Source organism: Arachis hypogaea, chromosome 11 (genome assembly GCF_003086295.3).
Source record: "Arachis hypogaea cultivar Tifrunner chromosome 11, arahy.Tifrunner.gnm2.J5K5, whole genome shotgun sequence".
Taxonomy (NCBI): Eukaryota; Viridiplantae; Streptophyta; class Magnoliopsida; order Fabales; family Fabaceae; genus Arachis; species Arachis hypogaea.
Window position 1 is genome coordinate 35,040,166 of NC_092046.1, and position 24,934 is coordinate 35,065,099.

The window sequence follows — 24,934 nt, forward strand, 5'->3', positions numbered from 1 at the left end:
AAGCCAATAGCCCTTTAAACCAAAAGGCAAGGGTAATAAAAAGGATCCAAGGCTTTGAGCATCAGTGGATAGGAGGGCCCACAGGAATAAAATCCTGGCCTAAGCGGCTAAACCAAGCTGTCCCTAACCATGTGCTTGTGGCGTGAAGGTGTCAAGTGAAGACTTGAGACTGAGCGGTTAAAGTCGTGGTCCAAAAGCAAAAAGAGTGTGCTTAAGAGCTCTGGACACCTCTAATTGGGGACTCTAGCAAAGCTGAGTCACAATCTGAAAAGGTTCACCCAGTTATGTGTCTGTGGTATTTATGTATCCGGTGGTAATACTGGAAAACAAAATGCTTTGGGTCACGGCCAAGATTCATAAAGTAGCTGTGTTCAAGAATCAACATACTTAACTAGGAGAATCAATAACACTATCTGGATTTTGAGTTCCTATAGAAGCCAATCATTCTGAACTTCAAAGGATAAAGGGGGATGCCAAAACTGTTCAAAAGCAAAAAGCTAAAAGCCCCGCTCATCTAATTAATACTGATCTTCATAGATGTTTTTGGAATTCATTGTATATTCTATTCTTTTTATCCTATATGATTTTCAGTTTTTTGGGGACAAAGAACAATTTAAGTTTGGTGTCGTGATGAGCGGATAATTTATACGCTTTTTGGCATTGTTTTTTAGTATGTTTTTAGTATATTTTAATTATATTTTATTATATTTTTATTAGTTTTTATTTAAAATTCACTTTTTTGGACTTTACTATGAATTTGTGTATTTTTCTATGATTTCAGGTATTTTCTAGCTGAAATTGAGGGACCTGAGCAAAAATCTGATTCAGAGGCTGAAAAAGGACTGCAGATGCTGTTGGATTCTGACCTCTCTGCACTCAAAGTGGATTTTCTGGAGCTACAGAAGCCCAATTGGTGTGCTTTCAATTGCGTTGGAAAGTAGACATTTTGGGCTTTCCATCAATATATAATAGTTTATACTTTGCTCGAGATTTGATGGCCCAAACAGGCGTTCCAAGTCAGCTCAAGAATTCTGGCGTTTAACGCCAGAACTGGCATAAAAACTGGAGTTAAACGCCCAAACTGGCACAAAAGCTGGCGTTTAACTCCAAGAAAAGTCTCTACACATGAAAGCTTCAATGCTCAGCCCAAGCACACACCAAGTGGGCCCCGGAAGTGGATTTTTACACTAAACACCCTAGCTTACTCATTTTCTGTAACCTAGGTCACCAGTTTACTATAAAAACTACTTTTAGTGATTCATCTTGTACCTCATGACACTTTACACGTTTCATTTTGTATTCTCTACGGCATGAGTCTCTAAACCCCATTGTTGGGGGTGAGGAGCTCTGCTGTTCTTCTTGAATTAATGCAATTACTATTGTTTTCTATTCTATCACGCTTGCTTCTATTCTAAGATATTCATTCGCACTTCAACCTGATGAATGTGATGATCCGTGACACTCATCATCATTCTCACCTATGAACGCGTGCCTGACAACCACCTCCGTTCTACCTTAGATTGAATGCATATCTCTTAGCCTCATGATTCAGATCAGAGTCTTCGTGGTATAGGCTAGAATTATTGGCGGCCATTCCTGAGATCCGGAACGTCTAAACCTTGTCTGTGGTATTCTGAGTAGGATCTGGGAAGGGATGACTGTGATGAGCTTCAAACTCGCGATTGTTGGGTGTAGTGACAGACGCAAAAGGATCAATGGATCATATTCCGACATGATCGAGAACTGACAGATGATTAGCCGTGCGGTGACAGCGTATTTGGAACATTTTCACTGAGAGGATGGGAAGTAGCCATTGACAACGGTGATGCCCAACATAAAGCTTGCCATGGAAGGAGCCTTGCATGCATGAAGGAGAAGATAGTAGGAAAGCAGAGATTCAGAAGACAAAGCATCTCCAAATCCTCAACTTGAAATTAGTTTTAAAATATTGAACATTTCTTAATAGGCAAGTAACAACTTGAAATTTTTGAATCAAATCATTAATTGTAGTAAGGATTTTCGAAAATATTGAAAAATAATTTAAAAATATTTGATTTTGAAAAAGATATGATTGATAAGAGAGGATATGAAAAAGATAAGATTTTGAAAAATTAGTTTTAAAACTTTCAAAATTGAAAAAGATTTGAATTGAAAACAAAATTACCTCCTTGATGCTATCCTGGCGTTAAACGCCCAGAATGGTATCCATTCTGGCATTTAATGCCAAAAGTACTACCCTTTTGGGCGTTTAACGCCCAGCCAGGTACCCTGGCTGGCGTTTAAACGCCAGTTTTCCTTCCTCACTGGGCATTTTGATCGTCCAGCTTTTTTTCTGTAATTCCTCTGCTGTATGTTCTGAATCTTCAATTCTCTGTATTATTGACTTGAAAAGACATAATTTTGAAAATTTTTTTTTGAAATTTTAATGATGAGAGAGAGCAATAACAAAATGAAACTAATCATGAATAACTAAGATCAAATAAACAATGCATGCAAGACACCAAACTTAGAAATTTTCATTCAATAGACACTAATAATTCAAAAATGCATATGAAAAACAAGAAAAGACACCAAACAAGAGAATTCAAAGATTAGACCAGAGAAAATCATCAAGAATAACTTGAAGATCAATGAAGAACATAATGCATGAAAAAATTTTTCTTTTTTTCGAAAAATTTTTAAGATAATTTTTAAAAAATATGCAATTGACACCAAACTTAAAATTTGACACTAGACTCAAACAAGAGACACAAAATTTTTGGTTTTTATGATTTTATGAAATTTTTTTGTATTTTTCGAAAATTAAAAAGAAAGAATAAATAAATTCAAAATTTTTAATATGAATTCCAGGAATCATGCAATGTTAGTCTAAAGCTTCAGTCTAAAAAGATTAGACATGGCTAGCCAAGCTTTAGTAGGATATTACATACAACAGCCAAATTGATGGGAATCAATTAGCTCCTGTGATGATAAAAGCATCATCTGAAACTCTAGAATTCATTCTTAAAAATTCTGAAGTCATAGAATAATTTATTTTTTTTGAAAAATATTTTTTTTTCGAAAATAAAGCTTAAAAATAAAATAAAATTACCTAATCGGAGAAACAAGATGAACCGTCAGTTGTCCAAACTCGAACAATCTCTGGCAACGGCGCCAAAAACTTGGTGCACGAAATTGTAATTCACACTTTTCACAACTCTGATGCAACTAACCAGCAAGTGCACTGGGTCGTCCAAGTAATACCTTACGTGAGTAAGGGTCGATCCCACGGAGATTGTCGGCTTGAAGCAAGTTATGGTCACCCTTGTAAATCTCAGTCAGGTGGATTCAAATTGTTATGAAGTTTTGATAATTAAAATATAAGTAAAACAGAAATTAAGATAGAAATGCTTATGTAATTCATTGGTAGGATTTCAGATAAGCGTATAGAGATGCTTGTTGCTTCTGAACCTCTGCTTTCCTATTGCCTTCATTCAATCATGCGTACTCCCTTCCATGGCAAGCTGTATGTTGGGGGATCACCGTTGTCAATGGCTACCGTCTGTCCTCTTAGTGAAAATGGTCCGGTTACGGGTTACGTAGGGCTAATCATCTGTCGGTTCTCACTCATGTTGGAATAGGATCCATTGATCCTTTTGCATCTGTCATTATGCCCAACACCTGCGAGTTTGAAGCTCGTCACATTCATCCCATCCCATATCCTACTCGGAATACCACAGACAAGGTTTAGACTTTTCAGATCTCAAGAATGATGCCAATTGATTCTAGCATATACCAAGAAGACTCTGATCTCACGGAATGGAGGGCTCTGTTGTCAGGAGAGGCAACCATGCATCGTGAACCAGGAGGCTAAGAGATACACACTCAAGCTATTGCAGATAGAACGAAAGTGGTTGTCAGGCACGCGTTCATAGGTGAGAATGATGATGAGTGTCACGGATCATCACATTCATCAGGTTGAAGTGCGAGTGAATATCTTAGAATAAGAATAAGCTTGAATTGAATAGAAAAACAATAGTACTTTGCATTAATTCATGAGGAACAGCAGAGCTCCACACCTTAATCTATGGGATGTAGAAACTCCACCGTTGAAAATACAAAAGTGATGAAGGTCCAGGCATGGCCGAATAGCCAGCCCCCAAAACGTGATCAAGAAATCAAAAGTGATACAAAGATAGTCTCAAAAATGATCTAAAGATGAAAATACACTAGTAAAAGGTCCTATTTATAATATACTAGTAACCTAGGGTTTACAAAAATAAGTAAATGATGCAGAAATCTACTTCTGGGGCCCACTTGGTGTGTTCTTGGGCTGAGCATTGAAGCTTTTTTGTGCTTAGGCTATTCTTGGAGTTAAACGCCAGCTTTGGTGCCAGTTTGGGTGTTTAACTCCAATTCCGGTGCCAGTTTGGGCGTTTTACGCCAGAATTCCTTGGGCTGACTTTGAACACCAGTTTGGGCCATCAAGTCTTGGGAAAAGTATGGACTATTATATATTGCTGGAAAGCCCAGAATGTCGACTTTCCAACACAAATGAGAGCGCGCCAATTGGGCTTCTATAGCTCCAGAAAATCCACTTCTAGTGCAGGGAGGTCAGAATCCAACAACATCTGCAGTCCTTTTTCAGCCTCTGAATCAGATTTTTGCTCAGGTCCCTCAATTTCAGCCAAAAAATACCTGAAATCATAGAAAAACAAAAAAACTCATAGTAAAGTCTAGAAATGTGATTTTTATTTAAAAACTAATAAAAATATTATAAAAAGTAATAAAAATATACTAAAACTATGTAAAAATAATGACAAAAAACGTATAAATTATCCGTTCATCAGACACCAGATTTGAGCCACTATTTTCTGCCATTTGGATCTTTTCTCTAAGCTGCAAAGCTTGATTTCTTTAAGACCAAGCTCTGATACCAATTGATGGTTTTTAGTGGCTAAGAGAAGGGGGGTTGAATCTTAGCCCCTTTTTTACTTCAGTAACACTTGCTGGTCTTTGAAACAATTTCTGGACACTTTTTGCCTTTTTGTCTCGTAACCAGCCACGAGACTTTTTCTTTTGTCTCGTACCCAACCATGAGACTTTTCTATTTGACTCGTCGATCAGCACGAGATATTTTTCAGTTTTATCTCCTGGGCAACAGAAACAGAAATAGAGTAGAAGAGAGGGAGAATTACACCAAGATATATCCTGGTTCAGCTGCTAAGTGCAAGGCAGCCTACATCCAGTCTCCATCACAATAATGATGGAATTTCACTCTAATCATTCTTGATTACAAACACCAATTTTCCTAGAAACTACCCTTCCTATCCGGGACAAATCCAGAATCTAAAACCCAATCCTGAACTTGACTTCGTCACAGCCAAGCTTTCAACTGCCAAGTGCTAACCCAACTTGCAAGGGGATTCTCACAGAATCATGAAACACAACACAGATGTACAAAGGACCTCTAAGGACATCTATGGCTTTTTCTTACAAACCTCACTGTTTGCCTTTTTTCCATGAGACTCAAGACAGACAAAATTAAATAAAAAAATTACAAAATAAAGAACATTGAAGGAGAAGAATTTCTGTTAGCTTAGGTAGCTATCAGAACTCTGTGCCTTGCACTCTCACTCCTTGCTTCAAGCCCTGACTGTTCACTCTTACTTATAGGGAGAAGCCTCCACGGTTGAAACCAAAACAAAACCAAGCTAATCTTCTTCTTCTTCAAGTAAGAACCGGTTCAGCCAGAAAGAGAGAAGAGATAACCCATGCAAAACCCAACATGCAATTACCTCTAGTCCTTCCTTGGTCACCAACAATCATCAATCCGACCCTTACATCTTGCCTTGCTCTCCAAGATGAACTCCTAGCCCTTGATGCATGCTTGATGATGACAGCTTCATCTTCTCCAATCTCTGCCTTTTCCATCACGTAGCCACTGTACCTACCTTCTGTGGTGGTTGAGCAGAATCAGAGACAAGCCATCCTTCCAAGGATCCTCTTCTCTGACCGAAATCTTCTCTTCCATTTTTGGTATGGAGAAGCCAAGATCTCTTCACCAAATCTTACCACAAGTGATTAGAATCTTAGCCACAACATACTTTTAGTTTTCTTTTTCTTGCCATCATTGTGATGGTCTTGTTGCTTGCACTTTCTTCTTTTTGGTGGCTCAATGTTTCTTCCATAGCTTGCTGTGTAATGACCGAAAACAAGAAGAAAAGGTGAGAAAGAGAGGAGAGAGAAATTTGAACACTAACTAATGGATTTTGATGAAGTAAATTAAATTTCTACTTCCCTTACATTAGGTAGCGTGTAGCATGATGATGTCCATCAAATCAAGGACCAACTCTCTCTCATGTTTCCAATGCATGTATTAACTTCAGTTTAATAAAATTTGAATTTCATATGATGAAAGAATGAGATCCGTTGGAAGCAATAAAATTTTGTTTTCTTTGCTTAATGGTTTCGGACCATGCAAGCTTGCCTTCAAGCAATTTTATTTTGGGTTTAGTTTACATATATTGAACAAAGTTAAAAAGCACTTTGGGGCTTGCAGTAATAAATCAAACTGGCCCAATAAAATAATTCAGCCAACATAATCATATTTAACATCAAGGCTGAAGGTAAGATGCATATATGGGCTTGCAACATTTTTCCTATATTTTCGACCCAATTAAAATCTGCATGAACAAAATTATCAATCAATACATATGAATTAAAAACAAATTGACAATTCTGTAATTTATTTAAATTAATAATATTTGTTCATCATCAAAATAAATTTAGAGTTTTCCAAACTCATCACATACAACACCCAAATCATCATCAAGCGTACATTTATGAACCATTAGCCATACAATCACACCATTCAACCTAACTTAGGGTTAACTAGCCTAAGTGTCCAGAAACATTACATATTACATAAAGGAAACCAAAACTATACCTTGGCCGATTCCCAAATGCACCAAACACCAAAATGAAGCCACCAAGCTTGATCCAAAGCCTCAACCAACTCAAACAAACACCCAAAACTCAATCTAACATCATATATATATACCAAATCAAAACCTAAGATACACAAAATAACTAAACACAAGGATTTAGTGGAACCTTACCTTATCCAATGAGAGTAGGGGTAAAATCTAACAATTACTCGCTACTAGAGATCACCTAAACAAGCAAAACCACAAAATCTACTCAAAACCACAACCTCAAAAATGCAGAAATCTAGGGCACGAAACTAGGATGTGAAAAGAGAGATATTACCAGATTTTCTTGGATAGAAACGTAGAGCTTGACGACAGCTTCGCGTGGCTGTAAACGGCTCGTCAATCGGAGCTCCGGATCAAAAGTTATGGCTTCCGGAAAGTAGAGGTGAATAGTAACCACTCCCTTCTTCCTCTCTTCTCTCATAACCGCGCCCCTCTTTCTTTTGGGGAAGAAATAGGCTGAAAAGCTCATTAAGTGAGCTTATATATGTTGGGCCTTAGACCCGGTCCAACCCGTTAGCGTTTTTAGCACGTTTGGCCCACTTTGGGCCAAAACCTTTAAGATTAGTGCCCGGTTTTTAATTTTAAATTATTTTTGTCCTTTCCAAAACAATAAATGATTTTTTAAAATCTTATTTTTTTCAAAACACGCAGTACTGGACCGACTAGAGCCGGTACTACCAGCTTTAGTGTCAGTACGCATTTTTACAAAAACTTTTCGAAAAAGATACATTTTCCAACTCAAAAAAATTCACTGAGATCAAATTTCACATTTATATTTTCAAAATAAAACTTCTAAATTTTGAATCCATCTCGGGCACTTAAGATTATTATTTTTATTAAAACAGTTTTGCGTGGAAAACCCCAGTTCTTACGCTAATAATCTGGGATGAGCTATAAAATCAGAAATTACTAACCAATATTCAAATTCAAACATTTCCCTTATCTTAACTAACCGAAAAGATAAGATGGCAAGGTAAAACTATATAAAGAGGAGCCTAGAGCTTCCCTAGTTATGTTACACATATATAGTTAAACCCTACTTCTTACATCCATTCTGACTTGAGTGTTGTATTGTCTTTGCATGTCACCCTCCACCATTCATCTAATCAGACACTACAAAAAAATTATTTAAAATAACATTTATATTGCGGCATTTTATGGTATTGTCATAATTAATTTGTATAAAATGGCAGTTTTTAATTTAGTGATTCTGGTGGTTTTAAACCACCATTATCGGGACCCATTATTAAAAAAAAGGCCCAAAACTCTTCTCCAACAACGAAAACCCTAAGACACTGCGACGCTACCACTATTGAAATTCGAAAATCCAAATCTGGTGAAACTAACGTTGCCACCACTAAAATCCGAAAACAATGATCTGTGCTATGCTATGACGACGATTTGCTGCATCGACTACTCCTTCATCAAGATTGTGTGCTGTGAACTGAAATACTCTCTCCAGCGATGATTTCCTCTGGCAATGTTCTCCTCCGGCGGCACGTTCTTCTCCAGCTATACAATCTCCTCGATTGAGCTACCGTACTGTGAGCTGAAACGCTGTCATTGTGTGAGAACAAGGTTAAAACAAAGATTTCCTCTAGGCTCCAGTGATGTTTTCTCTGGTGATAATCTCTTCCGACGGTGTTCTCCTTCGGTTACAGCATCCTTCATCAAGCTACTATGCTGTGAATTTTTCTCCTTCAGTTGATCGAGATTCTTAGGTTTTACAAGGTAAGGTTTTTAGGCATTCTGCTTATTCAATTCCGTCGAGAAGTATGAGTTTATTGATCATTATGACATGTTTGCTAGGGTATTAGAAATTGTTTCTGCTACTATGAATAGTGGTAAAATTGTTGAGTTATAAGAAATTAGTTATAAAAAATTGTTTCTGAAACAGAAATGTTTAGGACTGAAAAAGAACATGATTTTTCTTGTTTATAATTTTGAACCTGAGCACATCACTATTACCTTAGCTTGATTATGTTGTCTATTGAGTCTTAAGAATGCAACTTCCATTTTCGGTGCATCCAATTTGGTAATATAATTGTCTTTAGTTTAGTATAGTTATGATGTATAATGTATGTCTTTTTTATGAGATAAGAATATAATGAAGAACCTATTTTTTTGTATAATGAGATAGCATGATGAATATAATTCCATCATTTCTATTTCTCTTTAATTAGTGATATTTAATTACTATCCTCAAATTATAACACTACTACTACTCTTGCAAATGAATGAGCTAGCTGAACAAAAGAAATTATTGAGTATAATAATGATGTATAATTCTCCCTTTTATCTAATAATTTTGAATATAGCAGCACTGAGCACAACACTATAACCACCTTTGTTATGTTTGCTGAAATATACATATGATTTATGTTAGTTATAAAATGACTTTATCTTTGTTATACACTACTAAAAAGGAGCTTTCTCTTGTCTTTATTGGCTATTTTTTTTATCTTAATTATCAAATGTCTTCTTATCTTACTTATCAAATGTATTTTTATACCTACTATTTCTGTGTTTATGTCCTAGAAAAACTTATGTTACTTTTCTTGTAGTTTGATATCTCATTATTTACTGTCTGATAAACCACTATTTTATGGTTTATCTTGTGCTCAATTGAGTGGTTTTTATCTACTCTTTACCCACTTATTCATACTATTTACATGGTTTTACATTTGCCTTCCTAATTATGTGCTTTAATTGAAAACATGTTTCTTTGGACTTATCTTTGCTAATATTAATCCTCTCTTATTACCATTAGATGCCTTGATATGTGTGTTAAGTGCTTTCAGAGATTACAGGGCAGGAATGGCTCAGAGGATGGAAAGGAAGCATGCAAAAGTGGAAGGAATACAAGAAGTTGAAGGAACTGCAAAGCTGTCAGCCTGACCCTCTCGCACTCAAACGACTGTAACTTTAGCTATAGAGGTCCAAACGATGCGGTTCTAGTTGCGTTGGAAAGCTAATGTCCGGGGCTTCGATTTGATATATAATATGCCATAGTTGCCTTGATGCTAGGCGACGCGACCGCATGCTCCACGCGGCCGCGTCGCAGTGACGAAAAACTAGCGTTGCAGATTTCGCAACTAGCGATTTCTGGGCTGTTTCTGACCCAGTTTTCGGCCCAGAAAGCATAGATTAGAGGCTATAAAGTGGGAGAATACATCCATTCATGAATAAGCTTCCATATTCACAATTTTAGGAGTAGATGTAGTTTTTAGAGAGAGAGGTTCTCTCCTCTCTCTTAGGATTAGGATTTAGAACTTCTCTTAGTTTTAGGAGTGACTCTCAATCCCAGGTTCAATGTTCTTTTACTTTATATTTATCTCTTATTTTTAGATACTTTAATGCTTATATTAGTTATGTTGCCTATTTGGCTTATGCTACATTCATGTTATGATTTTCTTTGAATTAATATTATTTAAGGTATTTCAGTTATTATTGCTTTCTTTTATTTGCATGATTATTGCTTCCCATCTAAAGGCATTTTTATTCCAGTAGATTTACTTTTTTCCTTTTGGTTTTGGTTAAGAAATCAGTAACTTAGGAGTTATCCAATTCAACAGTATAATTGATAATTGTTATCTTGCCAATTGAATTGAACTTCAATAATCCCAATCTTTTCTTAGGAAATAAATAGGATTCGAAGATCAAACTAATTAGTCCCTTGACTTTCCTTTGCTTTAGTAAAGGTTAACTAAGTAGAATTAAGATTCAATTTTCATTATTATTGATAAGGATAACTAAATCTGGACTTCTAATTTCTCATACCTTGCCAAAAGTTTATTTTACAGTTATTTAATTATTTTATTTATCATTTAAATATATCTGTGCTCATTGCCCAAGCTCCAAAACCCCTAATTTGCAAAACTCATAACCAATAATAAGAATATACCTCCCTGTAATTCCATGAGAAGACGACCCGAGGTTTAAATACTCGGTTATCAATTTAAAAGGGGTTTGTTACTTGTGACAACCAAAACGTTTGTAAGAAAGGTTGATTGCTTGGTTTAGTAACTATACTTGCAACGAGAGTTTACTATAACTTCTAAACCATCAATCTTCAGTTCTTCAAAATGGCGCCGTTGCTGGGGAATTACAAACGTGTGCCTTATTATTGGTTATTGTAAATATTTTATTTTTGCTTGTTTATTTGTTTTTATTTTTGTTTTTATTTTTGCTTTTTCTTAAGTTAAGAGGTTATTGATTTTTATTTTAAAATTTTTATTTTATCTTATCTTATTTCAAAAATCAAATTTCAAAATTCAAATTTAAAAATTTTCAAAATTCAAATTTAAAATTTTTCAAATTTCAAATTTCAAAAATTCAAAATTCAAAAATTTAAAATTCAAAATTTCAAAATTTAATTTTCAAATTCAAAATTTAAATAACCTTTTAATTTAAATTTGTTTTTATTTTTGTTTTTAATTTTTATTTGCTACTATGAACTCTCACCCCTTTGGCTATGAGTCTGGTTACAATTATGTTGTAGGAAGAAGAAATTACAATGAGAACAGGCATCAAAGTTAGAACAATCAAAGATGGGAGGAGCCAATCAACCACCACCATATGCCTATAAACCCTCTTCTCAACATGACTTTGGACCACCATACTCACAAGCCCCTCACCACTAAACACCACCATATGACCCTAACCCACATCCACCATACCAACCACCCTATGAACCAAATGAACCATACATAGATCCACCCCAACCTCTATTGGATAATAATACACTCATCTCTAACATCATTGGTCTCACCTCTACACTCCAAAATCTTACATCCTGCATGAACCAACCCTCTACCTCTAATATTCAACCCTCAAGCTCTAGTGCACTTCCTTTTCAACCACATAATGATTTTTTCATCCCATCACCACCCTCCATGGAAGAGCACCCACATCCATCAATCCAAGAGCAAGATGATCCCAATTATGCTATTGATATGGAACAGGAAAGAAGGAATCATCTTCGCGAATCCATACTTCATAAAGAGCTAGAGGAGGCCCTACGGGTAAAGGTAGGAGAGACCCTTGAAGATGAAAGAGTAGTTGAAAGGAGTTGTCATGGAGAGAAAATCATCAAGGATGAGTACGATTTTATATTAAAATTACTGGACAAAGCAGTAATTATTGAAGAGGAAAAAGTGGTTGAAGATTTAGGAGATGCAGAACCTCCATGGGAAAGTCAAGTTATCAAGCCTCCTTCAAAGACGTTTGAAATTGATGTTGAGGAGGGTGTATAACCTCCAAGACATATCATGGCTAAAGACTTTGAAGAGGTTGATCAAGAGATGGAGATTAAAAAAGAAGAAGAAGCTTGCAAAGAGGTGGAAGTTGTCAAAGAGCACAAGGGAGTGGAGCTTGGAATCACCTTGCCAAAGTTATTGGAGACCCCTCTCCCTAAGTTGCCATCATCCTTCACGACATTCAAGTGGGTAAAATTCATATCCCTTAGCTTTCTGATTCCACTTGAATATGGGCTACTGGAGACAAATGGTCAACTTAGAGCTCTTTGTGGCATTAAGAGTAAGAGGAAGATGGTCAGTGGTAAGAATTGTCCTGCAAGTTTCATTATGGTTGGAAGCTTTAAGTTTAAACGCAAGGGTTGGTGTAAAGCTCAATTGAATGGGTCTAGGAAGTTGTTTGGACGCTTCGGTGAGAATTCTAAAGCTAAACTACCCGGATGGAATCATGATAATCAACTTGAAGACGGGTGTAAAAGCAAGATTTGGGATCCTGAAATCTGTTCTGACATCCAACACCCCGGGAGCCTAAGAATCTGTTTGAAGCTGCTCAAAGGCTTTACGTGCCTAGTTTGGGATCCTGGAGGCTATTGGAATTACAAACATTGGTGGAGATTCCTGGATGAGTTCAAACACAAGCCACCATAACAGGAAGCTCATCAAATGTCCAACTTAAGGACTTTAACTAAAAGTGCTAGGTGGGAGACAACCCACCATGGTATGATCGTTTCTTTTTCATTTTTAGTTAGTTTTATTTGTTTTCAAGTTTTATTTTATTTTATTATATCGAACCTAGAGTTTTGCATCACATTCATATTAATACTGCATTCTGCATTTTTCATGCATAAAAAAAAGAGAAGCACGCACGCGACGTGGCAGCGTCGCTGACGCGTCCGCGTCATGTGGGAAAAATGGCTCCCACGCGACCGCGTCACTCACGCGGCCGCGTGACCTGGAAATCGACGTACGAAGGGTGCACGACCGAAAGTTGTGCGAGAGTGGTGCTGGACTGGTGCTGACCGCACACGCCTTACCACGCGGATGCATGGCTCACGCGTCCGCGTCATATCCCCATGATGGCCACTCACGCGATCGCGTTGACCACGCGACCGCGTTACCCTGGATTTTGGCAATACCAAGTTTCGAACAGAGAGTTGTGCGACCGCGAGGCTGCACTCGTGCCACTAGCACAAATCAAGTCACGCGATCGCGTGTTCTACGCGTCCGCGTCGCCTGACCTTATTGCGCACCACGCGACCGCGTCACCCACACAACCGCGTCGCCAGCGTCACACAACCTGCCCAGATTAGTGCCAATTTTCTTATCTTTTCTTCTCTAGTCCTAATTTCTTCTATCTTTTCTTCTTTCTTCTTTCTTTCTTACTTTATTTCTTTCCCTTCTCATTCTTCTTATCTTTTATTTTATTTTACTTAATTTATTTACATATTTCATTCATTGCATCTTAATTTTGTGCATATTTTTGTTTTCTCTTCTAAATTCATTATTTTTTCTTTGGTGTTAAAATTTTCTTATTTAACTGTTGCATCTTCTCTTGAATTATTTTGGGTGCTCAGTGACTTGTTCTATTTTGGTTAGGTAATATTATTTATATCAATGCCAATCTTTTATACCTGTATTACTTTTACATTGACATGAATTTATATTATCTCTCCTTACCCACACTCTCTTCCCTATTTTTGCAAACCTTTGCATTCTTGATTCGCCATGTACTTCTACTATTTTCTCATTTGCATGTTGTAGCTACCATGTAATTGAGACCCTCATTATCTGGCATTCACCAACCCATGTTTTATTTGTTTTCTATCTTTGCTTTGGGTTACTTTCCTTCCCTTTTTCTTTCAGGATGGCCACCAGGAAGAGAACCGGAAGACGTTTACATGGGAGAGACAAACAAGTTCCTACGCACATTTCTTGATGAGAAAAGCGTCAGTTGAAACAACCCGTCCACCTGCACATCTCAGCATGCACCGAGGACGGTGCAATCTTTAAGTGTGGGGAGGTCGATACCGATCTCCATGGGTTAGTTATTTTCTTCTCAACACCAATATTTTATTTAGTACATTGTTACATTTGCATGTTTCATTGCATGATTTTTTTTATTTTATGCATTTAGCTACTGCTTGGTTGAGAAATAATAAGTTTCTTTTTAAGATCCTATTTTTTGAAAAATTTCACTAATTCAAAATCAAAATATTTGTGTTAAATTTGTTTGAAGTTGTATTTAGAACATGATTTTTGAGCTAAAAAATACACAACCTGTGAGATTTGAGCTTATTTATATGGTTACATTATTTAACCATAAATTTTTATTCCTGTGTGTTTCCTTCTCTATGATTGTAATCTATATTTTGTTCCAATCTATATGTCCATTATTTAGTGTATTTACATGCTTGCATATGATTGAGGCCATTATTTGATTTTAGCTCACTTATCCCAAATAAGCCTACCCTTTAAATCACCCTTGTCAGCCACTTTGAGCCTTTTAATTCCCATTTATTCTGTATTTTATCACATCACTAGCCTTAAGCAGAAAAACAATTAAATATCCCAATTGAATCTTTAATTAGCTTAGGATAGGGATTGTGCAACAATTAAATGTGGGGAAACTGTGGGAACTTGGGTTAATAAGGGAATGTATCATGTTTCTAATTTTGAATATTAGAAAATTTGGGTACCTACTCATGTAAAACAGAAATTAAAAAAAAATCCATATGCATTGATATGTTATTCTAGTTTTTATGTCTCTCTAAAAAAAAGAAGAGAAAAAAAAAGAAAAAAATATATATAATATAAATAAATAAATAAGGGGACAAAAATTACCCCAATGTTAAGTTAATAAAAGATCAATGCATATGTGATAAAATTAAAGAAAAAGTTGATACATGAGTATGTGATGTAAAAGTGGGAATCTTGGGTAGCTAGGCATGAATTAGAATTATATAGAGTATATGTATGTTAGGTGAAAGTTTAGGTTAATTAAAGATTCATATTATAGCTCACTTGGCCATACATATATCCTTACCTTTACCTTAGCCCCATTACAACCTTGAAAAGACTTCATGATGTTTGCATTGGTACATTAAATAATATTGATTGGTTAGATGAAGAACAAGGTTTAGAAAGCATGACTAGAGAAGAGTAGAGTGAATAACCCTATACACTTGAGAGATTAGAGTGATATACACTACCAATGAGGGTTCAATGCTTGATTCTATGTTCCCTGCTTTCATGAGCTGTCTTCTTACAAGTTTACTTGCTTTTTATTGTATAATTTGAATTAGTGGAATTTGATTTATGTTTGTCTTGGAGAACTTATTTACTTTTAACCAAGTAGGTAGAAACATTCTGCATTACATAGGTTGCATTTCATACATTTTACCATTCCTCTTCACTTTTATAGTTCTCTCAAGCTTAGCATGAGGACATGCTAATGTTTAAGTGTGGGGAGGTTGATAAACCACTATTTTATGGTTTATCTTGTGCTCAATTGAGTGGTTTTTATCTACTCTTTACCCACTTATTCATACTATTTGCATGGTTTTACATTTGCCTTCCTAATTATGTGCTTTAATTGAAAACATGTTTCTTTGGACTTATCTTTGCTAATATTAATCCTCTCTTATTACCATTAGATGTCTTGATATGTGTGTTAAGTGATTTCAGAGATTACAGGGCAGGAATGGCTCAGAGGATGGAAAGGAAGCACGCAAAAGTGGAAGGAATACAAGAAGTTGAAGGAACTGCAAAGCTGTCAGCCTGACCCTCTCGCACTCAAATGGCTGTAACTTTAGCTACAAAGGTCCAAACGATGCGGTTCTAGTTGCGTTGGAAAGCTAATGTCCGGGGCTTCGATTTGATATATAATATGCCATAGTTGCCTTGACACTAGGCGACGCGACCGCATGCTCCATGCGGCCGCGTCGCAGTGACGAAAAACCAGCGTGGCAGATTTTGCAACTAGCGATTTCTGGGCTGTTTCTGACCCAGTTTTCGGCCCAGAAAGCACAGATTAGAGGCTATAAAGTGGGAGAATGCATCTATTCATGAATAAGCTTCCATATTCACAATTTTAGGAGTAGATGTAGTTTTTAGAGAGAGATGTTCTCTCCTCTCTCTTAGGATTAGGATTTAGAACTTCTCTTAGTTTTAGGAGTGACTATCAATCCCAGGTTCAATGTTCTTTTACTTTATATTTATCTCTTATTTTTAGATACTTTAATGCTTATATTAGTTATGTTGCCTATTTGGCTTATGCTACATTCATGTTATGATTTTCTTTGAATTAATATTATTTAAGGTATTTCAGTTATTATTACTTTCTTTTATTTGCATGATTATTGCTTCCCATTTGAAGGCATTTTTATTCCAGTAGATTTACTTTTTTCCTTTTGGTTTTGGTTAAGAAATCAGTAACTCAGGAGTTATCCAATTCAACAGCATAATTGATAATTGTTATCTTGCCAATTGAATTGAACTTCAATAATCCCAATCTTTTCTTAGGAAATAAATAGGATTCGAAGATCAAACTAATTAGTCCCTTGACTTTCCTTTGCTTTAGTAAAGGTTAACTAAGTGGAATTAAGATTCAACTTTCATTATTATTGATAAGGATAACTAAATCTGGACTTCTAATTTCTCATACCTTGCCAAAAGTTTATTTTACAGTTATTTAATTATTTTATTTGTCATTTAAATATATCTGTGCTCATTGCCCAAGCTCCAAAACCCCCAATTTACAAAAATTATAACCAATAATAAGAATATACCTCCCTGTAATTCCTTGAGAAGACGACCCGAGGTTTAAATACTCGGTTATCAATTTAAAAGGGGTTTGTTACTTGTGACAACCAAAACATTTGTAAGAAAGGTTGATTGCTTGGTTTAGTAACTATACTTGCAACGAGAGTTTACTATAACTTCTAAACCATCAATCTTCAGTTCTTCACTGTCATTGATCAAAGAAACAAATTTAGGAGTTTATTTGATAGTATTATATATTTGGAAGCTAGAAATATGTGACTGCTTGAGTAATAAGAAAGGTTCCATTTCCTTTTCTTTGCATTATTCTCCACTTCATTCAGTACTAGTTATTCTACTCTCTAGTCTTCACTGAAGATGAAATTGTCCTAATAAGTTAATTTCAATGTTCAATCTCCATTTGATCAACTCATTTCTATAGAGAATTCTTATATGACTTAATAAACTCTGCTATGATTTTTGTAAATAATTGTAGAAGATATTTTTTATTCTCACAGAGTGGATGCCATGAAGTTATAAAAAAGGATGATAGAATGGAGGCTGAGACAAGAGACGCAAGTAACAGAGAACTAATTTGATTTTATGTCAAAAAGATCCACCACTGAAGCTATATACCTGTTAATAAGAAAGATGGAGAGCTATCGTAGTAATAAAAGGGATCTACATATAGTATTTATTGATTTGGAAAAAGCATACGATAGGGTGCTAAGGGAGGCCTTGTGGAAGGTTTTGGAAAGGAAGAGAGTAATGATCACATATATTCATGCAATTAAAGACTTGTATGATAGGCTACAACTAGTGTGAAGATTCAAGGTGGTGTGACAGAAGAAATTTCTATTGGTATAAGATTACACCAGGATCATCCTTAAGTCCATACCTTTTTGCATTAGTCTTAGAAGTACTCATAGAGCATACCCAAGAGCCTGTGCCATAGTGCATGCTTTTTGTTGATGATATCGTTCTTATGGGAGAGTCAAGAGAAGACCTAAATAAGAAGTTAGATTTATGGAGAGAAGCTCTAGAAGTGTATGGTCTGCGTATAAGCCATAGCAAGACAGAATATATGGAATGTAAGTTTGGCCGCCGAAGGTGAAATCCTAATACAGAGGTGAAGATTGGAGAAAATATCCTACAAAATGTTAAAAGTTTTAAGTATTTTGGGTGCATCATACAGGATAATGGAGAGATTGAACATGATGTAAATCATAGGATTCAAGCAGATTGGTCAAAATGACGGAGTACGTCTGGTTTTATATCTGGCAAAAAAGTGTCTTTTAAAACTTAAGTAAATTCTATCGCACTGCTATTAGACCAGCTATACTTTATGGCCAAAGGGGAGCACAGACATAAGTTAAGTATGGCAGATATGAAGATGTTGAGATGGATGAGTGGTCATACGCGATTGGATAGAATAAGAAACGGAGAGATATAAGAGACAAAGTTGGAGTAGCACCTATTATAGAAAAGATGGTAGAATCGCGTCTCAGGTAGTTTGGACATGTGAGAAGAAGACCAACAAAGCACCCAGTCAGGAGGTGGATGAGATGGAAGATGGACAAGGGGTGAAAGGCAGAGAAAGACCTAGGAAGACCATCCATGAGGTTGTCAAACAATATCTACATATAAATGGTCTCTCTGTAGACATGATACATGATAGAGCTCAGTGGCATCGTTTGATCCATGTAGCCAACTCTACCTAGTGGGACAAAGCTTTGCTGTTGATGTTGCTGTTGTTGTTGTTATTGTTGTTGTTGTTGTTGTTGTTGTTGTTGTTGTTGTATTATGATGGTTATGCCGAGGGGGCAATGAGATTGATTTATGTAATGATCAGGTGATAATAGTGAGTGCTAGACAATAGTAGGATCTTATTAGTTTTACTTAACATGTTGTAAGTGTTGTTTTGCTTTTACTTCTCCCTGGAAAGGATCGAGCTTCAAACCAACAATATATTAGAAAAATTTTAAATAAAACTATTAGGAAATTTGAATGTAAATATTATGTGATGACTTGGTCTATCTATGACATTGTTCTAAAAATTGAACTGAACTAACCAATTCTACCAATAAAATTAGAAACTCGTATTTAATATGGTTCGGTTACCTATGAAAATCATCTAGTGTAAAAATCTATATTCGACCGAAAAATAGTCAGAAATCGACGATTTGGCAAACTGGTGAACTAGCCGATTCTTAAAATTAAAAAAAAGAAACAAAAAGAAAAAATAAAAACAAGACAATGTAAAATCCTTGGTTTGCTTCGTCATTCATCTTCTCCCTTACACAGCCACTACAACCCCATGTTTTGCCACTGACGTCGGATTTTCTACCAGTAAAGAAATTCATAGAAACGGTTGCGTTGTAGATATAGTTTCTAAACCGGCAAAAATCCCTTCGTACAAACGTGTTGGGTGTCACAAGTAACAAACCCCTTTAAAAATTGTTAACCGAGTATTCAAACCTCGGGTCGTCTTCTCAAGGAACTACGAGGAAGTAGGTTCTTATTATTGGCTATAAAGGTTATAATCGGGGTTTAGAAGGTGAGAAGCAAGTAATTTAAATGACGAGTGAATTAAATGGCAATTAAGAATAAATAATAACTGTAAAGCAACTTTTAGCAAGGTAGAGAAAATTAGAGGTCCAACTTAGTTATCTCTCTCAACAATAATGAAAGTTGAATCTAAACTCCACTTGGTCAACCTTCACCAGGGCAAAGGAAAGTCAAGGGACTAATTAAATTGACTTTCGAATCCTAATTATTTCCTCAAAAAAGGTTGGGATTATTTAAGTTCAGCTCAATTAGCAAGATAACGATTATCAATTATGTTGAGTTTAATAACTGTTGAGTTACTAAATTCTTAACCAGAACCAAAAGGGGAAAAGTAAAATTGCTGGAATGATAAAGAGGTCCTTAGATGGGAAGCAATGGTATCTTAAATCAAAGAGAACAATCATAAACTGAAAATACCTCAATTATCATTAATTCAAATAACAGTATATAACATGAGAGAATTCATAAATCAAATTATAATAATCAATTCAAATGTTGGAATAAATAAATAGAAGTAATACTAAAAGAACATTAAACCTGGGATACAGAGTTACTCTTAAAACAAGAAGAAATCCTAAATCCTAAAAGAGAGAGAGAAGATCTCCCTCTCAACTAAATCTAAATCATTGAAAGGTAAAAATATGTGAGCTCCCTTTGAATGGAAGCATTCCCACACTTTATAACCTCTGGTCTATGCTGTCTGTACTTAGATCTGGGCCAAAAAGGGCTTCAGAATTTGCTGGGGGCGTATTCTGTAATTTCTTGTGCGTGGCCTCTGTCACGCGTCCGCGTGGGTCATGCGGTCGCGTCATTCGGAGCTTTTCCTTGCCACGTGGTCGCGTCAGTCATGCGACCGCGTCATATGCGTTCTGCTTAAGGCGCGCGGTTGCGTCAGTCATGCGGCCGCGTCGCTGCTGATTCGTGCTTGGCACGCGATCGCGTCATCCATGCGATCGCGTGGATACCATTTTCTTTAAAGCTCCGTTTTACTTTCTCCTTCCATTTTAGTATGTTTCCTTTTTCATCCTTTAAGTCATTCTGCCTTAGAAAATCTGAAACTACTCAACACACTAATCACGGCATCGAATGGAAATAAAGGTAATTAAAATAATTAATTTTTAAAGCTTAGGAAACATGTTTTTCACAACATAAGATAATAAGGAAGGGAAAGTAAAACCATGCAATTAATGTGAATAAGTAGGTGAAGAGTTGAATAAATCACTCTAATTAAGCACAAAAGAACTCATGAAATATGGGTTTATCAACCTCCCCATACTTAAACACTAGCATGTCCTCATGCTAAATCCAAGGTAAATAATTAAGGTTAAAGTGATGGAATGTTATGAAATGCAACCTATGCTAAATGTATCTACCTAATGGGTCATGCAATTCTAGTTCATCTACTCATATATAAAGCTTACATGTAGCTAAGTTAATTCACATTCTCAAGGAGTTATGTATATATATATATAGCTAACCCTTAAATAATAAAGCATTTTAGCAAATGAGATGGGAAAGAAAACATTGTACAAACTTGCAAAACAATTAGTAAATATAAACACAGATATATGTGTATGAGTTATAGAACCCTCACTGGATTTTGTGTTTACTCTTTAGTCACTCAGTGTTTATTGGGTTTATTCACTCTATTTTTTCTTTTTATTCTTACTTTCTATAACTTTGTTTTTCATCTAACCAATCAACAATTATAGAATATAGTCATACCAAAAAGTCATGAGGTCTTAATTAATGTTGTAATGGGGCCAAGGTAAAGGTAAGGATTTATGTATATGGTTAAGTGAGCTAATAAGCGAATCCTTAATTAGACTAAGATCTCACCTAACATATATATTTAGTAAAATAAAATCTCTTTACCTATTTTCCCATATTTCCTACTTATTATTGCATGCTCATGTTTCACTTTTTATTTTGATCTCATGTGCATTGTTTTTATTTTGCATTTTGGGGAATTTCTTTTTGCATTCCCTTTTATTAAATACTGAAAAATAACTCTCTTTTTTTTTTTTGATGCACATGGTAATTGAATCACTTTGATTTTCTCATGAGCATGCTTCCCAAATTTATTTTTATTTCTTTTTTTTTTTTAACTTTCCTACCCTTTTGTTTCTATCACTCATGTTCCCAAAAGGTTTTCCACATTTTACTCTATTTATAATTTTTTTTTCTATCTTAAGCTAACCAAGGATTCACTTGGGATTTTATTTTATTTTTCTGCTTAAGGCTAGTAGTGTGGCTAAATAGAATAAAAGGGGATTTAAAGGCTCAAGGGGGGCTAACAAGGGTGATGTAAAAGGTAGGCTAATTTGGGGTGAGTGAGCTAAAATCAAATGATGGCCTCAATCATTCTCTTGGTATGTATCTATTCTATAATCTGTAATTGGACATATGGATTAAAGCAAAGGAAAGAACATCAGAATAAAAAGAAATGTAACACACAGAAATGAAATTATGGTTTGAATGCAACCATACAATTTAAGCTCAAGACTCACAGGCTGTGTATTTTCTAACTCAGGCATCATATATCATTCATATATTGTATGCAGGTTTAGTTAAAAATTTCCATTATTCTCTTGAAAAAAAATTATTTAAGGTAGCTTTTAAAGTTTTAATGTTCCTCCTTGATGAAATGTTGTCAACTAACATGTAATGCTATATATACAAGGTGTGGGTTGTTTTGATTCTGTTAAAGTTTCTAGTTTACTTCCTTTTTATATTTTTCTATTTAAACTATACTATCTTTATGCTAAAAAGGGGTAAACTATACTAATTAATCCACTAATAAATCAGAATTGCAAACTAAACTAAATGATTAAAATGAGCTAAATAACTAAAATATGAACAAAAAAAATGCAAAATACAGAAAATAGAGTAAAATACACAAGTAGCAATGTATAAGTACTCAGAAAATAACAATAAAAGAAAAAGAGAAAAATACAGAAAAATATCCAAAATAAAAGAAAAAGTATGTAGTAGTTCACCAAAATAAACGCCAGAGATGGCGACCTCCCCACACTTAAAATGAAGCATCGTCCTCGATGCTCAATCAAGCCGGGTGTGAAGGAGTGTCATCACTGGTAGGGATGGTAGCTGGGGTCTCTGTGGCGGTGGTGGGCTGAGAGTCTGGCTGCTGTAGAGGGGAGACTGACTGGATCGGGATCTCCAGATCTGCAGCCTCAATCTGGGGCATAACCTCCTGATGCGGGGCAGTCTGCTCTGTGGCTGCCTGCTGATGAGTCTCCGCCTGGGAATGAGTCTCCTCCTCGTGCTCATCCTCCTCCTCCTCTGATGGCTCTGAAGGGGTGTCGGGCTCGGAGGGGATGTCGGCGCCCTATCTGATCATCAGCTTCAGATGGGAATAGCGTCGCCTGCTACGGCGCTCCAATCTCTTATACCGGCACCTGTTACGGCGCTCCATCTGATCAAGCTGGCGGAAAAGACGGTGCACGAGGCGATAAACTGGCTCAGAGGCGGGTGGAGGTGCAGTGGTGGCAGCAGGGGCAGCTGGGGCAGCTGTGGATGAAGAGGGTTCAGCAGACAGAGGGGCTGTCTCATCAGTAGCAGTGACAGGTGGTGGTCTGTAGCCCAAGGCAAGGAAGTTCCTGCTGTGCGAGATGATCTTCCTGCAGTCCGCTGCTGGTGGTCGCTCATCGGCATCCTCCCAAGGCACATCAGCCTGACGGCCTAGCCGTGTAACCAGGTAAGGAAAGGGGAGGGTGCCTCGGACATGGGCCCTGGCCATATAATGCCGGATAAAATGAGGCAGATAAATGTCCTTACCCTCCAGCACACACCAAAGGAGGGTGATCATGGTAGCCGGGATCTCCGTCTCGTGAGTACTTGGCATCACAAAATTACTCAAGATCTGATGCCATAGCCGAGCCTCATCATTTAAGTACACTCTCTTGATCCCTCTAAGCATAGTGGTGTTCTGACCCATCTCCCAAGGAACAGCAGGGTCAAGAGCTATCCTTGCCTTCACAGCATCCCAGTCAAACTGCATCTGGCCCATGTTTTTCTCAGCCTGTGCAAAACCATCTGGCTGATCGGACTTGGCTGGGAGCTGGAGAATGGTCTCTATGGCCTCCTCAGTGACCAGAATTTGCTTTCCCTTCAGGTTCACTGCATCTAGGGTAGTAAGGTAGTAGTTGCAATAGAATTCCCGGACTCAAGATGCATTGACCTCTGTTAGTGATCTCTCCAGAAAGAACCAGCCCCTTTGCTTGATTTGCTCAGTAGTGTATTGCTGGAGGGCTTCTGGAATCTTCAAGGTACGTTCCAGGTATAGATTTCTGGAGTTTGCAAAAGTCGGGTACTTCAGCTCACAGTACCGGTTTGCAAATTTTATAGGATCAGTCGAAGGGAGCAGCTGGTCAGGTTTTTCCTGCTGTGTGAAATTCTTCTCCCGCCATGAGGAATCGTGCATTAGAGAAATGATGGACTGGGAGGAATCTCCTCTCTTACGCTTGCCAGTAGCCTTGCCTTTACCTTTCCTCTGTGAGGCAGACATCCTGAAAAACAGAAAACCAGGAATGGATAAAAAAATAGGAAAGCAAATAGGCAATTTAAACAAAGGAAACTCAAAGCGGTAAGGGAGAAATAGAATAAGGAAAATGAGTATATGAAATGTGATTGAATTTATGTTAAATGGAAAAAAATAAGCAATATGCCATGGTTAGAAAGTTAGAGGAAAGTGAAAATAATCAGAAAAGAGATCAAAAGGGTTAGTATGGTTAGGATTTGAAAAAAAAATTAGTAAATTAAAATTAGTGAGTTAGGAAGGTAAGTGGCATAGAAAAATTCCATATAACAAGGATTCACAGGTAAGAATAGAAGTACTCATAATTGAATAAAGAAAACAGGGTGATGCTGATTCGAATAGAAATAAAGAAATCAGAAATTGGAATCAGTGAGTCACAAATGCATGTTATGAACCAGGAAAGCAAAAGAGGATAAGAAAGTGGCCCTTAGCATTCATGAAATGGTTTGGGGGAGGTAGAGTAAAACAGAGTTGCCAAACCAAAACAAGAATGAAAACAATTTTCAAAAAATTTGGGCAGTATTCCGGCTAAAATTGGATTGTCCCGGAAAATAAACAGCAATCAGATCAGTTCATATGAATTAAAAGAAAGCAAGCTTCATGTACATAGATATAAAATAAATAGAAAAACTCAATGTAAACAGCAGCAACATACAAGAAAGCAGCATATGAATCATGATTATAGCAGCAACAGATTTGCACATAGGATAAAACAGAAGTAAGAACAGTGCAAGTAAACAAACCTAGATCCACTAACCACAGCCTAAGCTACCTAACAACCTAAAAATCCACTACAACATGCAAGTCTAGCTATCCTA